At 42.5% G+C, this 13,735-nt stretch overlaps 1 protein-coding gene across 5 annotated transcripts in view; it reads left to right on the top strand.

Annotated features, from left to right (window-relative positions):
* The first annotated feature begins 2,585 nt into the window (after positions 1-2,585).
* The window catches only part of rnf220a (ring finger protein 220a), a 159,185-nt gene continuing 148,035 nt past the window's right edge, over positions 2,586-13,735 (top strand). For 2 of the 5 annotated variants that reach the window (XM_085139634.1, XM_085139633.1), the window contains exon 1: positions 2,593-2,983. The gene's annotated coding sequence lies outside the window, so the exon portion shown is untranslated. Of the gene's footprint in view, positions 2,984-13,735 lie in introns of all 5 variants that reach the window. The other 3 variants (XM_085139632.1, XM_085139631.1, XM_085139630.1) reach the window with 3 other exon arrangements.

Below are 13,735 nucleotides of genomic sequence, written 5' to 3'. Positions count from 1 at the left end.
AACAAAACCACAGTTAATGACGAGAGGCTCCCCAAGAATCTTTCTGAAAACCAGCACATACTAGTTTTCGAGCTAAACCCGATTTAACCATTTTCTGTGGCTCTTCCTTCGGTCCAAACTGTCAACAAACAGATGCCCACAGCTCATTTAAAGTTGCACCATTTAAAACTGGTCAAGTTTTAACTTCTTACTAGGAAGTTGTTTCAAATGATGTCATGTTCAGCTAAAAGTGAGGGGGCAGCACAGATAGCTGGGCAGTGAAACAGGTGCAGGTGAATCAAAGTGCTTCCTAGTCAATACACACAGAGGCAGCATTTAAAAACAACAGGGGGGGGGGGGGGGGGGGGACTTAAGGGTGCCATTAGACTTTGAATGGAGGGGGATCTAATACATGGATGGCCCTCTTCCTCAGTCACCCCATTGACTCCAAACTGAGCCTATTAGCAAGACAACACATCACTAATGGCACTGCTACTGCTGCTGCTGCCCCTCATGTGTTTGGAGACCACCCAGCACACACACACAAAACCCGTTTCCCACGGTATTGTTAGCTAAAACATCAGTATATTATAGCGTGAAACTCAGATCAAAGTGTGAGTTCCACTGGAAAGGCAACCCCTCTGACTAAATATGTTTGAGGCCATGTATGAAGACCTGAAGAAGCAGGTCTAATCTGCACAAGTTGTTAATTGTTTTCATTGTGTTAATCCTCGCACCAGAAATCTGGAATTCTTGTTTGCACACTGAAGTAGATTATGTCTTGAATGCTGATGTGAGAAAAAGGTGTATAATAATGACCGTCCCTTATACCAGGAGAGGAGTGATTTATAGATCTCAGATCTCCTTTTACTTATTTGTGGCATATTAAGGACGAGTGGGCTTTCTTCTGTGATACATCTTTATTGCCAGGAATTCTGATATAAAACAAAACTTAGTGTCCCCCTTTATTTTGTGTCCATCCACTGTTATAAAAATGCCTTTTTTCAGTCGACACACCTTCATGTTTTTGTTTGTTTTTGTTGAAGGTGTCACAAAGTGGTTTTATAATTTTTCCAGACGTAGTTTTTTTCTTATAGTTTTTTTTTTTAAATCCAGCAGATAAAATGCACCACTTGCACAAAAGAACTTAGCTTAGAAGACAAGTGTGTAAAGCAGTCTGTGATGTTGGTCAATTCCACGTCTGACCAGCAGAGGAGTGTAATGGAGAAGGAGACAGGGGACAGCAAAGCGCCTTCACTGTCTTTCACTCACTCTAACATGCACATATACTCATTGTGTCTTTGAGTTTGAGTAATTTCAGCACACTCCAAATGCCTTTTTTTTTTCAGAAATAGGACTCTAATTAAAACAGGCGGATTATACCAGGAGCTGCAAAAAAAGGCATAAGCTAAGGAAAATACATTTCAACAAATCCTTAAAAACGTTTACCTTAAGGGTTGAGTTGAATAAGTTTAGTACTGTACTAAATAATAATAATAATAATACGTTCTCAACTTAATAAAAAAATCATCTGTCTTGTTAATATTCTGCAGGTTTGGTTGATCTTGGCTGGGACTTTAGCGCACAGCTCCGGGTTTAGTGAACTTCCTTCTGTGTGACTAACTTGAGTCTCTAGTGCGCACTTTATAAGACTGTCTGGTAGTCCACCTCTTTTTGTTAAGAGGTGGACTTCATTGGCTTTATGGCAAATAGAAGTCTCTCCATCTGGTGAAAGAGGAAAACACAGAGAGAGAGGGAGAGAGAGAGAGAGAGAGAGAGAAGGGGGATAATTCATTCACTTTGCGCACAAAGCGCAGTGGAAATCACCCAGGGGAACGAAACACCAGACAGAGGGGAGAGGCATGAGGGGGACGATGGGATGGTGTGGTGTTAAGAAACAGTCTCCACACATGCGCGAGGTTGGTCATTCGTAAAACAAAAAACAAACAACCCCCGCCCGCCCCCCCCCCCAACAAAAAAATTAAAGAAAAACAAAAACTTAAAAAACAAAAAACATTAAGTGCTTTTAAGGCCTTAATTACGTTTTATTTTTGTGGAATTAGAAAACGAAACGTCGATTTAGATTAAATTATTAAAACGACAGGAATGTTAAACGCACATTAAACGCTCTCGGGATATTAACACTTTTAGATTACTAAAAGAATATCTTTCTTTCTTTCGTTCCTTCCCAGGGAAGGAAAGAGAGCTTTCCTGACTCGGGCCGCTGTGAAGGCCACGCACGATAAACACGCTCACATCAAAATGGTTCGCAAACGATTATGAAGTGAAAGTGTGGAGTTTTACCCGAGACGGGGCACACAGACGGTCTGCGTGTGTTTGTCAGTCATTTAGCGACCCGAGCGCTGCGCGGCAGCACTGCACCTCAGAGCGCACTGGACCCTGGACACCCGCTCCCTCCCCCGTCTTCCCCATCCACCCCCACACTCCCTTCTCAGAGCCTCGCGCAGCCCAGCTCCAGCCTCACACACGTCGCTATTGAGCACCCCCCTCCCTCCCCCTTCCACACACACACACTCTCACACCACCCTCCCCCCTCACGCCACCACTGCCTGCCGCTGTCTCTGCGATCCTGCGCTCTCTCGCCGGCTTCAGTCCTCTTTCTCGCACTGATCGTCCCTCTCGGTGTTTCGGCAGAGGGGCTGCACGCGCGATTGCGCTATTGATACCCACTTTACAGTGTGTCTGTGGAAAGTCACCCTCTCTCTCTCTCTCTCCCCTCTCTCTCTCTCTCTCTCCCTCGCGCTCTTCTCCTCCTCTCCGGCTGCTCTTTGGTAAACTAACAGGGAGGTGTTAACTACTTTTGCTTGTCCAAAGCGCCTCCCGTTATCTCCGGCGCTGCTGCGCAAGAGCCACAGGGGCCAGAGCTGCTGATACTCTACCCGCAGAAAAGTTTTCAGCTTTTTGTGAGGATAAAAAAGAAGAAGAAGAAGAAGCCGGAAACCCGGGAGTCGTCTTTATGAAAAGCGGATTCATCCACGGCAAGGTGAGTAACACTCGGAGTTTTTTTGTGCTGTTGTTGTTGTTATTGTTGGGTTTGAAGCTCACACAGTTTGTGCTTCCACACCTTTCCGCCGCTTCTCTCCGCTTTGGAAGCGCGTTTCGAGTCGGGAAACTTTTTTTTCGGGGATTTGTGCGCCGTAAGTGCTGCGCGAGGAGATTTCCACGCGTGGAAAAGAATGAAATATATATATACACACATAATTATATAAACAAATCTCTTCGTGAATGCGTGTGCGTTTATATTTGTTTGCCTCTTTATGTATGCGCGCGTGCATGCGCATATGCGAGGTCCCCAAACAAGAACAAGATTCTTGAAAGCACTCGCATTATTTCGTGCGTGTGTGGATGACATTGTGCGTACATTACCATGGCCGAACACGACCGCCCTACAGCCGCACCGCGCGATCTCACTGCAACCAAAGGCTGAACTTTGTAAACTTTAAACATCATCACTGGAGATAAAGACGGATCACAGCTGCTGGAAGCCACCTGAATTATCGCCAAAGCCTGCAGTCAGAGAAATGAAATAAAATTTTACAGCCTTATTATTTCTGCTCCTCCTCTGGGACCACTTTTGTCTTATTAACCGGCGATTATAAGCGTCAGTCGCGGGCCTGCTGTGACTATATTTATTTAAAAGTTCGGCTTTAGTTCTTCCCATGAAGGTTACAGGGGTTCCAGCTCACTGAATGCCTCCACCGGCGGTTTTCAGTGGAAGTTATTGTTGCTCTGTAGCACTAACGCTCGTAATGATGAGGGCATGGGGCTCAAACGGCCGCATATTGGCTCCGTTAGCTGGGGTTTAATAAACACTCACATCAGTCAGATTTTAATGCATCACAAAAAGCGCAATGAGGAGTTTATGAAGGACTTCTGTTCCACAGCTTTGGCATCACTCATCGTTCTAAACTCTTCTGCGTTTTAATCTTAAAATTGGAACTCATATTTATATCGATTATCTATTCAAATCATACAATTACTGAAGAATTATTTGAAAAGGACAACAAGAAAAAGGAGGAGAATAAAGACGCCGAGGTGATTTTGCATTTACTTCTGCCGCCACGAGCGGCTGTAAATACTGCTCTTAAAATGAAGCTCTCACAGAAACAGACGGCGTAAATTTAAACAGAAAAAGTGCCACTTTGTGTACTCCCTTGCGCTTACACGCAAGGGTGTGCACACAAACACACACACACACACACGGGCCTAAACTCTGTTGGAAAACACCTGTTAACTAGGGAGCACAGTGCAATTTACATCCTTCCCCCTAAACTAGATATGCGGCACCCAGCCGGTGGAAATCCCGGGGGCCTTCCAGCTTCATGGCCGAGCACACAGAGGCAAAGTGCGGATTCATTTAAGCGGCAGCTCCCGCTGCTGCTGCTGCTGCGTTTGCATTATGGAAGACCAGATTTGTAACATTTTTCAGTGCTTCATCGGCGGGAAAAATAATAAAAGTAATTATTACTGACATTAACAATTAACTTGATCGTTTCTTTTATTTAAGTATCACTTTGGCAAACAGATGTCACGCCCCTATAGTCTGTGTAGTTTATGCGTTTCCTCTATTCACTTCAGGCCTGACGTGTTGAATTTTATTTGTTTCCATTTCTCTAAATGATTAAGGACTCATGGAATCAAACAGCTCGTGTTAATAGTTAAAAATATATATATTTAACTTTTGCTCACTCTTCTGTTCGCAGTCTCCCTGCACTCTGGCCTTGTCAGTCAGTACTTTTTATTTTATTTTATATTTTTTATGACGGACTTCATAGAAGGAAACAACAGAGCTCTCGAGCACGCGCCCTCATCCACGCGCATTAGTGGGCAAAGACGGAACGCTTCTGAGAGCGAATAATAAAATTAGGAGTCTGGGAAAAATGCGGCACACCTATTAGCAGTAATTTCCAAGTTAAAAAGTCCTCTCAGCGCCGGCAGTAAATCGCGCGTAAAAACGTATTTTGGAGCAAAGGTGGACTCGAGGCGGGTCATTGAACTCACGGCGGTGATGACTGAATTATAGCCCCTCCAAAATAAATAAATGAATAAGTAAATTAATAAATGAATTAATTAATAAAAATCAGAAACTGTGCTCCGGGTCCAGATCCACTGATCTGGTGAATCACTTTCGATTGATTTTATTGATTGTCAGATCAACGAGGCCTGACTTCTAAAGAGCAGCCGAACCTTTTTCATTTTCCAGCCAAGCACATTAGCGAGCAATAATTATCTTTTAAACGGCAACATGTGCTGCTGACATATTATGTCCAATTACTCATATAGATAACAGTGATTTATAGCCGAGGCTTCCGATGGAGACAGAACAATTTTGTAATTTATTTTGCTCTCATTTACCGGTGAAGAAAACGTTCCTTTCTTCCATACTTAGCGGTATCATTTCTCCACTAAAAGCTCCGATACTTATCCATTTCCCCCCATATATCAATGTGTTATTGTATAACATTTCAAAGCACTAATATTCCAAAGTTGATATCCATGCATGTAGTAGTAGGTTCATTTTTTGCGTAGGTGGTGGTGTCAGTTTTCTAAAATAAACTTCAAATCACAGTTAAATTTTTACATTTGAAATAAGAAACTTATAATGATGTATTAAACTAATTTAATTTTTTTAAAGTGTTTCTAATTTAAAGGCTCTTTTAGTCCAGCTTCTCTTGCTGGACTAAAAGAGCATTGGCATAATTGGCATTATTTTTAATTTGGGCAATTTAAAGTTGTATTTTTATCTGTATACTAATTGTGATTATTTTTAAAATAGTTACTTTTTTCAAATTAAACGTGCCTGACTGTAAAGCTCTGTCACGCAGACGCTGATGTATGATTTTATTAATTTTTTTGGCTGCTGTTTTAAGACTTGGTGATTCATAGGCTGCCGCTTATTTCTCGTGTCATTTGACACGAAGCAGGCTTTGCTTCATAGGCAAATTTAAAACGCCCGTTTAATACTTTACGTATTTATTTGACTTTAAGATAATTCTTATTTTTTTTCTTCATTTATAACTTTTTTGTGCTCTCTGTTATTAAATTCAGAGAACAAGAATAATGAGAATAGTTTATAATGTATGTATCCAAAAATATGAAAGGATTAATTAATTATTTTTAAGGGAAAGAACTTAAGTGCACTTTGTAATTGAAAGTATCGAAATACTTCATTTTCTTATTTTCTTATTATTTTTTTTACTTAGGCCTATCCTCTCTCTGTCTCTCTCTCCCCCTCCTTGCCCTTCCTACATAAAAAGTCTGCAGGCGCACAAAAGAGAAGTTCGAGTTCGAGGAAAAACTAACGAAAGATGATTTATTCGTCAGCGCTTTTGATTCTACCCCTCCTCCTGCCATCTCTGTGTTCCTCTCCCTCAGCAGTCAGCTGTTAATGCTCGCCGCTGATCTCGTTTGCTCCCCTTCTTTGCGCACAGAGCAGTGGACTAAAAATTAATGTCCATTTCACACCTCTTTCCCGGATCGATAGCTGCATGGGAGGGAGGGGAGGTGTTCTTTCATTTGGAATCCAGAGAAGCGCCGCGTTCCGAATAAAAGGAAATCCTCCCGCCTGCTTAATTATCAGGAAACCGGCTAAACTTTTGCTTTCACTGCGGCACCGCTGATCGCTCCAGAATCACATCTATAATCAGATGTAGATGCTGTGCGCCTCTGCCGCCGTGTGAGAAGCTTTTCTGCTGCTTCCCGTGTTTTATTTGTTCGTCTCTCTGGAGGAGGACAGTAATTAAGATTTTTTCCCCTAAAGGCGGGACTGTAACTTGTTGCAAGAAGCGTTTCTTTCCCTTCCAACTTTCCCCCCACCTCTCATTTCATTGTGAACAGCTCCCAAAATAAACCCGCTGTAAATTCACCGTCATTCAGATCCGCGCAAACTCGTTCTCATCCAAACAGAGGCCACTTCTCACATTTGGAAATACTAAGGCGTCATGACGCGCGCATTAACACCCCCCTCGCACCCCACCCCTTCTCTCTCCCATAGTAAATTAACCACGATCCGCTCAGTCTCGACTAGTTTGATGATGCCCCCCCCCCCCCCCCCCCCGTTTATTAAGTCCTATCAATATGCACTAATTCCTCATCCTTTATTATAAGCAGAACCAGGTCCTTCTCCACTTATCCGACATCTCCTTCCCTCCCCCCACGCATCCGAAATCCAGAGTGCGTTTTATTATATTTTGTTGTGCTAATAAACACTGGAGCTTATTTGACATGCAGACGGGTAATTGAAATAAACGCGTCGCCGGTAAATAACAAGTGTTTGAACACGCAGACACGAGAGCGAGGCCCTCCTTGGAGAGAAAGTGCGTCCTGCGCCGTCTGCATCTTAAAACTTTGTGTCATTGTTGTCGCGTTAGCGCTGATATAATCACCGTAATTAAGTGCGGAGAGCCGGATGCAATCATTTAATGGCTGGATATTGTAGGGCTGTCGCGCTTATCAAAACCCACCAAATGTTTTCCCTCCCTGGAAATTGCAGCCTGTCCGCAATGCAGAGAGTTGTTTTTTTATGAGGAGGTTTTGATTGATTTGTATAATACTTCATATTTGAACTTGAAGCAAAAGTTTTTATTTTATAGTTTTTTTGTTTTGTTTTTTGTACAAATTACTTTCATGTCATCATATCTATCGATTTATATTTAAGAAAAAAAAATCATACTAGATATTTTAACATGAATGAATGTGCTTTGTCTATTTTATTGGCTATGGAAGCATTATTAAATCATATTAAGGACCTATGTGGAATACAGGCCTCCAATATTGATGTAATTATTTTTTCTTTTACCAACCAGTAAATGAGAATTCATGTGCAGTCTTAAAGTTTATCCTCTCTCTGCAAACATGCAATTATTCCTTTTATTGATGACAGGAAAGGGGAGTAGCTCACGTTCAGTCATTTTTCTGCTGGACGGAAATCACTCCATGGAGGGGATGCGGCACTGTGTGTTTAATGGTTTGATTGCATTGGAGAAGGCAGCCACTGGTAATGCCGTTATAGAGGGAAATATCACTTGGAGACATTATTGGCAACAAGAGAAAGTCAAAGAATTAGCCTAATGGGGAGAAGGAGGTGGCGGCGGGGAGAGAGTTGTGTCGGGTGTCAGATACTTTCTATTCTCCATATTGCTCTGTGTCTCTGTGCGTCTGTCTCTATCCCCTTGCACCACCACCTTTGCCCCCCCAACCCCCCCACCCAGCCGCCACATCATATCTCTCTCAGGTTTCCCCCCTATCCGTCAATTACACTATGAACCGGATCACAGGCTCCCTGCTTGGAAAATAAGCTAATATTCACCCACCACCCCCCTTTCTCTCGCTCCTCTCTCCTTCGCACACCTCCCCAGAAGACACCGTTGGTGCATTTGTGTCCATCGATTGCACACAGGCGCTATTCGTGTAGCCTACTTATCATTTTTCTCTGCGGCCAGCGAGTCATCCAGGCAAGAAGGAAACAAGACTGATACTGGGAGGGTGATCTAAGCAGCCAGTGTGGAAATGTGCACACACACCTGCAGAAGCGTCGCCTTTTCACATCTACAAATCTGCACACAAAGCAGACTGATATCCACATAGCCACTTTATGCTCTGTGGACGGCTTATGATAAGAAAAGGATCTGGTTGTTGCTTGAGCATCCTCCTGCCGCCTGAGGCCGACTTTTGACCTCTGTGATGAGCAGAAAGGATCATCGGTGTGAACAGAAGTTTCTCTCTGGTCATATCATTGATACTTACTGCACAGTAGAGGATTATATTGCAGCAAAAGCTGTAAGTGAAAACAGTGTACCTGGCAACAGTTTTTCCTTGTTAAACTGGAGCTAATTGGCTTGCACGCAGCCTGTAGAACAAACCGGCCAGCCGCCTGTCTGCCTGCCAGCCTGCTAGATTAGTGGCTGTTGTTGTACAACCCGGCACAGCAATAAAGACTCATAGGAGGGTGGCTGGTGCCACACACAGTCAGTTCCACTCCTGCAGGATGGAGAGCAAGCATGCCACCTGTTTGGCTCTTTTGTATTTGAAAAGTCAGAATTTATAAGGATTATGTCTTCAACAGAAGACGGTCTTTTCTGGTTTTAACTTCACTGTCATAAACTCAGGTACACCTTCCATATTAACAGCAACTTAGATAAAGCACAGAGAGTGGTTTAAAAGAACTAAAGAGCACAGGGTGGTCTATATGTTTAATTCTATGAAAAGCTGTGTTTATCTGCATCAAATTCGATACATCCAAAAATTAACAACATTATTCGAGCAAACAAAAAAACAACAACATGCAGATACTTTGTTAAACCAAGAATCCAGCAATTACCTTTGATGATGGTGATCCGTGAGTTATGGAACAGTGTGCTTTTCCCATTTAGCCTTGCCTGACACCAGGAATTAGCTGGCCCCGCTGAAGTAGGCCTCGCTGCTGCTGCTGCTGCTGCTGCTGCCATGAATAAAAATCCCTGCCACAGGTCCAGAATCATTTCTGTGTGCAGGCCATGACTCTGCGTCTCAGAAATCACAAAGACTCATTTGAGAAAGAAATCCCTTTTTTTCTTTGCAGAATGAATGTCACAGAAAGCTTCTGGGAAAGACCAAAAAAACACACAGACTCTCTTTATTTCTGCATTTAAACATTTGGAATGAAAACACAAAATGAATAAATCGCTCATGGTTAAGCGAGAAAAAAAGTCAACAAAATCTACAGAGTACATCGCGCTCTTGTCCAATCATTATTGATTTTACTGGTGAATATTGTGTCATTATCCACCCCAAGATCATATCTGTATGTGTGCGCGTGCTCCTCTTATTAAATCTAACTGCAATATTTTTCACTGCTGATGCATACATCTGCGGTTAACTGCAGCAGCTGTTGACTGCAGCAAATAATGTGGCTACAGATTTCATATCAGAGAAGGATGAGCGAAGAAGAAAAAGGGGAGGAAAGAAACACGAGAAGAGATATTCAAAAGACATTTGGAAACAAAATTAGGGTTTTAGAGGCGAACGGAAAGACAAGGACAAATAATATGAGCGAGAACAAGAGAGAGGAGAGAGATAAATGCGTGTGATTCTTATTCACAAGGACGTTTGAGCTTTGCCTCGCGGCCAGACATGAATGAGTAGATTTCAATAGTATCGACTGTTGCTTCGGACATCAGCAAACACGCATGTACACACACACACGCACACACACGCACGCACACACACACACACACACACACACACACACACACACACACACACACACACACACACACACACACACACAGAAACATCTACTAGAGCACAAACACTGCTGTCTGTCTGGAATACAGAGCGGACCTGTATGCAGGTCAGCTCACACTTTTTTATGCTAAAATGCACGCACAAGCACACTGTCCTTATACAAGCCAACAGTTTACTTTATGTTTCCCTCTATGTGAGCAGTACAGAGCCAAATATTTAATATCTGACCGTCGGGTTTTAAATAGCAGTGTTTTGTCTTTACTTTCGGCTGATGCAGCGCGCTCTCAGTGTGGCTTACCCTATAGCTTTGTTTGTGCTTAAAGCTTTTGTCGTTTCTGGCAGCACAGATTTATGTTAATGACTTATTCAGAGAAGGCACCAGAGCTCACTCGTGTCAATTACACATTATGTGGATGCTTAGTTAAAAAGCCACCTATGCCTGTTTACTGAAATGCCCCAAACTGTGACCTGAAGAGATCAGAGAGAGTGTGTGTTTTATGATTTTTTTGGGTACATGTTTGATTTCCTATCTATGAAAATGACTGCTACCAAGAATATAGATATTTAGATATAATTAATAAATATATATATTGTGTGTAAACCTTTAATGTAGCATCTATTTAACTGTGCTGACATGCTGAGGTTTAATAGTGTACGTTGAAATGATTATGCTAAAACATGATGTACCAAAGCTTTCAGGATAGATTGCAGAAGCTTAGGATGGATTTTAAGAGCTGTAAATTGTATCTGAAGTGTCAGATAATATTTTGTTCTCTGAGTTTTGCTGTCTCGCTTTTACACAATATGCTCATCACAGTGTTAAAGTCAAAAGCCAGGACTTCAGCATGGAGGCGTCTGTTAAACTACGCTGCATGGCTTTGTGCAGATTTTTTCTAGCGTTCATTTGTCTATACATACATGATTTGGTATGTGTGAGTGAATCTGTGTTTGTGTGTGTCCACCACAGAGATGCGATGAATGACACAGCTTGGCCTGTCTTGTAATAGAATGTAAGAGTGGCACTTTCATGCTTGTCAACAATCTCTAAATATACCCACCGACTGGGAGGTGCACGCTAACGCACACACAGACACACACAGACATTTAGACAGGCCTGCGGTTTTGACTGCTTTTCTCTCCATCTCCATTAGAGAGGAAAAAAAACTGCTTTGCTTCCCGATAGTTTTGCAGACACCCCTGCACACACACACACACACACATGCGCACTTGCGCACACACACCAGTCACAGTCGACAGGATATTTTTATAACAACAATTGGATTCCTCTCCGTTCCATTCCAAAACTCAAGTCGGCACATTGGAAAACTTGATTTGACAAGTTTCAGCGCCGCTTTGGAGCAGCAAAAAAGCGTCAGTTACACACTCGAAGCAGCCATGCGGGAAAAATATTTATTCCAAGCAGTCAACAAAAAGGAAGGCTCCGATAAAAAAAAAAAAAAAAGCTTGCTCTTTGTCACTAGTGTAGTTGTTTGGAGCTCAATTTCCCTGCTGCGTCTCTGAACCTAACATTCCAAGCTGTTTAGGTCTCTATACTCCACATGTTGATGAATGAGGTAATCCACTGCAACATCTGGGAGGCAGAGATAGTGATCCTAACTTATGAAAAGCGTCAGATTATTGCTGACCTGAAGGGATGTCTTGCATTCATGATTCCACCATTAAAATGTCTCCAACTCTTGTTTTTTTTCCTTTTAGCTAACAAAGCAATCATATAAAATTCAATGATTATCTTAAGAAACCAATAATAACGTTTATGGCCACATTCACCAGTTATCCTATGTGGAATCTGCTACTCCACCTGCTGCCCACCTCCCGGTAACTCATAATTTCTGAGTAAGATTCCCTCTCAGAATGATGTAAATGCACATTGTTGTTGACACCGCAATTTCGCAGATTGGTACAACATTGTCACTTAAAGTGCAGACTCGACGTGAAGAGCCCCTCTCGCTGTTTGTATTTAATATCGCCCTGACAGCTGTATCATTCTTGCACACTGTAATCAAATTATGACAGCGTGGTAAATGTTCCCCTGTGACATTTTCTATTATAAAATGCATATACCCGGTGTCAGACATTGTGTGGGTGGTATCCATCAATGGCAAATGGGATTGTAAGTGGCACGGACTGACATTATGCATGTTTGCGTTAGATGTAATTGCGCTTGTATATTGATGATATACATAGGTGTATGTCATCTAGAATTATGATTGTTTTTTTAGTGATGAAGTTAAAAAAAAAAAAAAAAAGCTTTTTGACACTTTTTTTCATGTAATATTACAAATACACAGATTTTAAGGCCTCGAAAACACACACACTCATGCTTTTGTGCGTATGCAGGACCACCAAGCCAGAAAGCAGCCAGATTATGTGAGTCACCCTGGGAGATGAGATATGTACCCTTTGCTCTGTTATCACACCCTTTCCTTCCCTCTGTTCCTCACCTCTCACTATCTTATCTATTTTCTTCTTCTTCTCCTTGTTTCCTCACCTCTAATTTTTCATCTCCCGCCGTCTCCTCATCTCTCCTCTCGCCCTCCCTCGACTCGCTCCTCTCCTGCTGCGGCCTGTAAGGAAATATCTAGTGTTCTCTTATTGGATTGGCTGCTTCACGTTGGCGGCCCTTCACTCGCTGCCCGCCGGCCTGTTGGGTAATGATAATAAAATTGAAATATCTTAGTACTTATCAGTGTATTACCTTGCTATCAACACCTCAGACACACTCCTATTTTAGAGGTTACAGAGGAGAAAGAGCGATCTGATATACGGCGTGAAGACAGCGGGTAGGAGCAGTGGGTATACTGAGAGACAGAGGAAGCTGTGGGACAAAGAAAGCAAGTTTTGTTGTGGTCACTTATGGAAGGTGTTATTTCCTGTATCGACTGCGATAGAGGAGAGAGAGCGTGGAAAGGGGCGTTGGTGGGCTAGGAGTGAGGCGTGTAATGCGACTCTGTGGCATCAGTCCAGACCAGAGAGGTGTGTTATTGTAAGCCCTTCTCAACACTCTCTACTGGTCTACTGTACATTTGTGGTAATGTAAAACATCTCCCCCACCAAACTCTCTGTCTCTGGGCCTTCTCCTTTCTCTTGGCAGTTGTTGTTCTGCATGTTTGTGTGTGTGTGTGCGTTTCTGTGTGGGAGGCAGAGCAGCGTGCCAAAGCCGAGATCAGGTTTGGAAATTGATTTGAATGAGTGTTGTGGACAGCTGATAGCTATAAAAGATTTTCTCCTTTCATTTCCCAGGGAGTTTCTCCTTTGATGTTGGCTGCTAGTCAACACAGCTTTGAACCTTGTCTAGAGAGGCTGCTACTTGATACTGTGTGAGTTTGTATTTGTTGTGTGTTTATGTATGCACAAGGCTTCACGTTTGACCTTTTTTAAGTTGCATGAGTGTCGAATTTTGATGGCACGAGTGAGACTTTAGATTGCTTTTTTGGGGGGGATAATATATACGTATACATGGTACACGTCATATCACTCCTGATAAGCTGTT

This window comes from Neolamprologus multifasciatus, chromosome 18 (genome assembly GCF_963576455.1).
Source record: "Neolamprologus multifasciatus chromosome 18, fNeoMul1.2, whole genome shotgun sequence".
In the NCBI taxonomy this organism is placed as follows: Eukaryota; Metazoa; Chordata; class Actinopteri; order Cichliformes; family Cichlidae; genus Neolamprologus; species Neolamprologus multifasciatus.
This window is presented reverse-complemented; position numbering and strand designations above follow the sequence as displayed.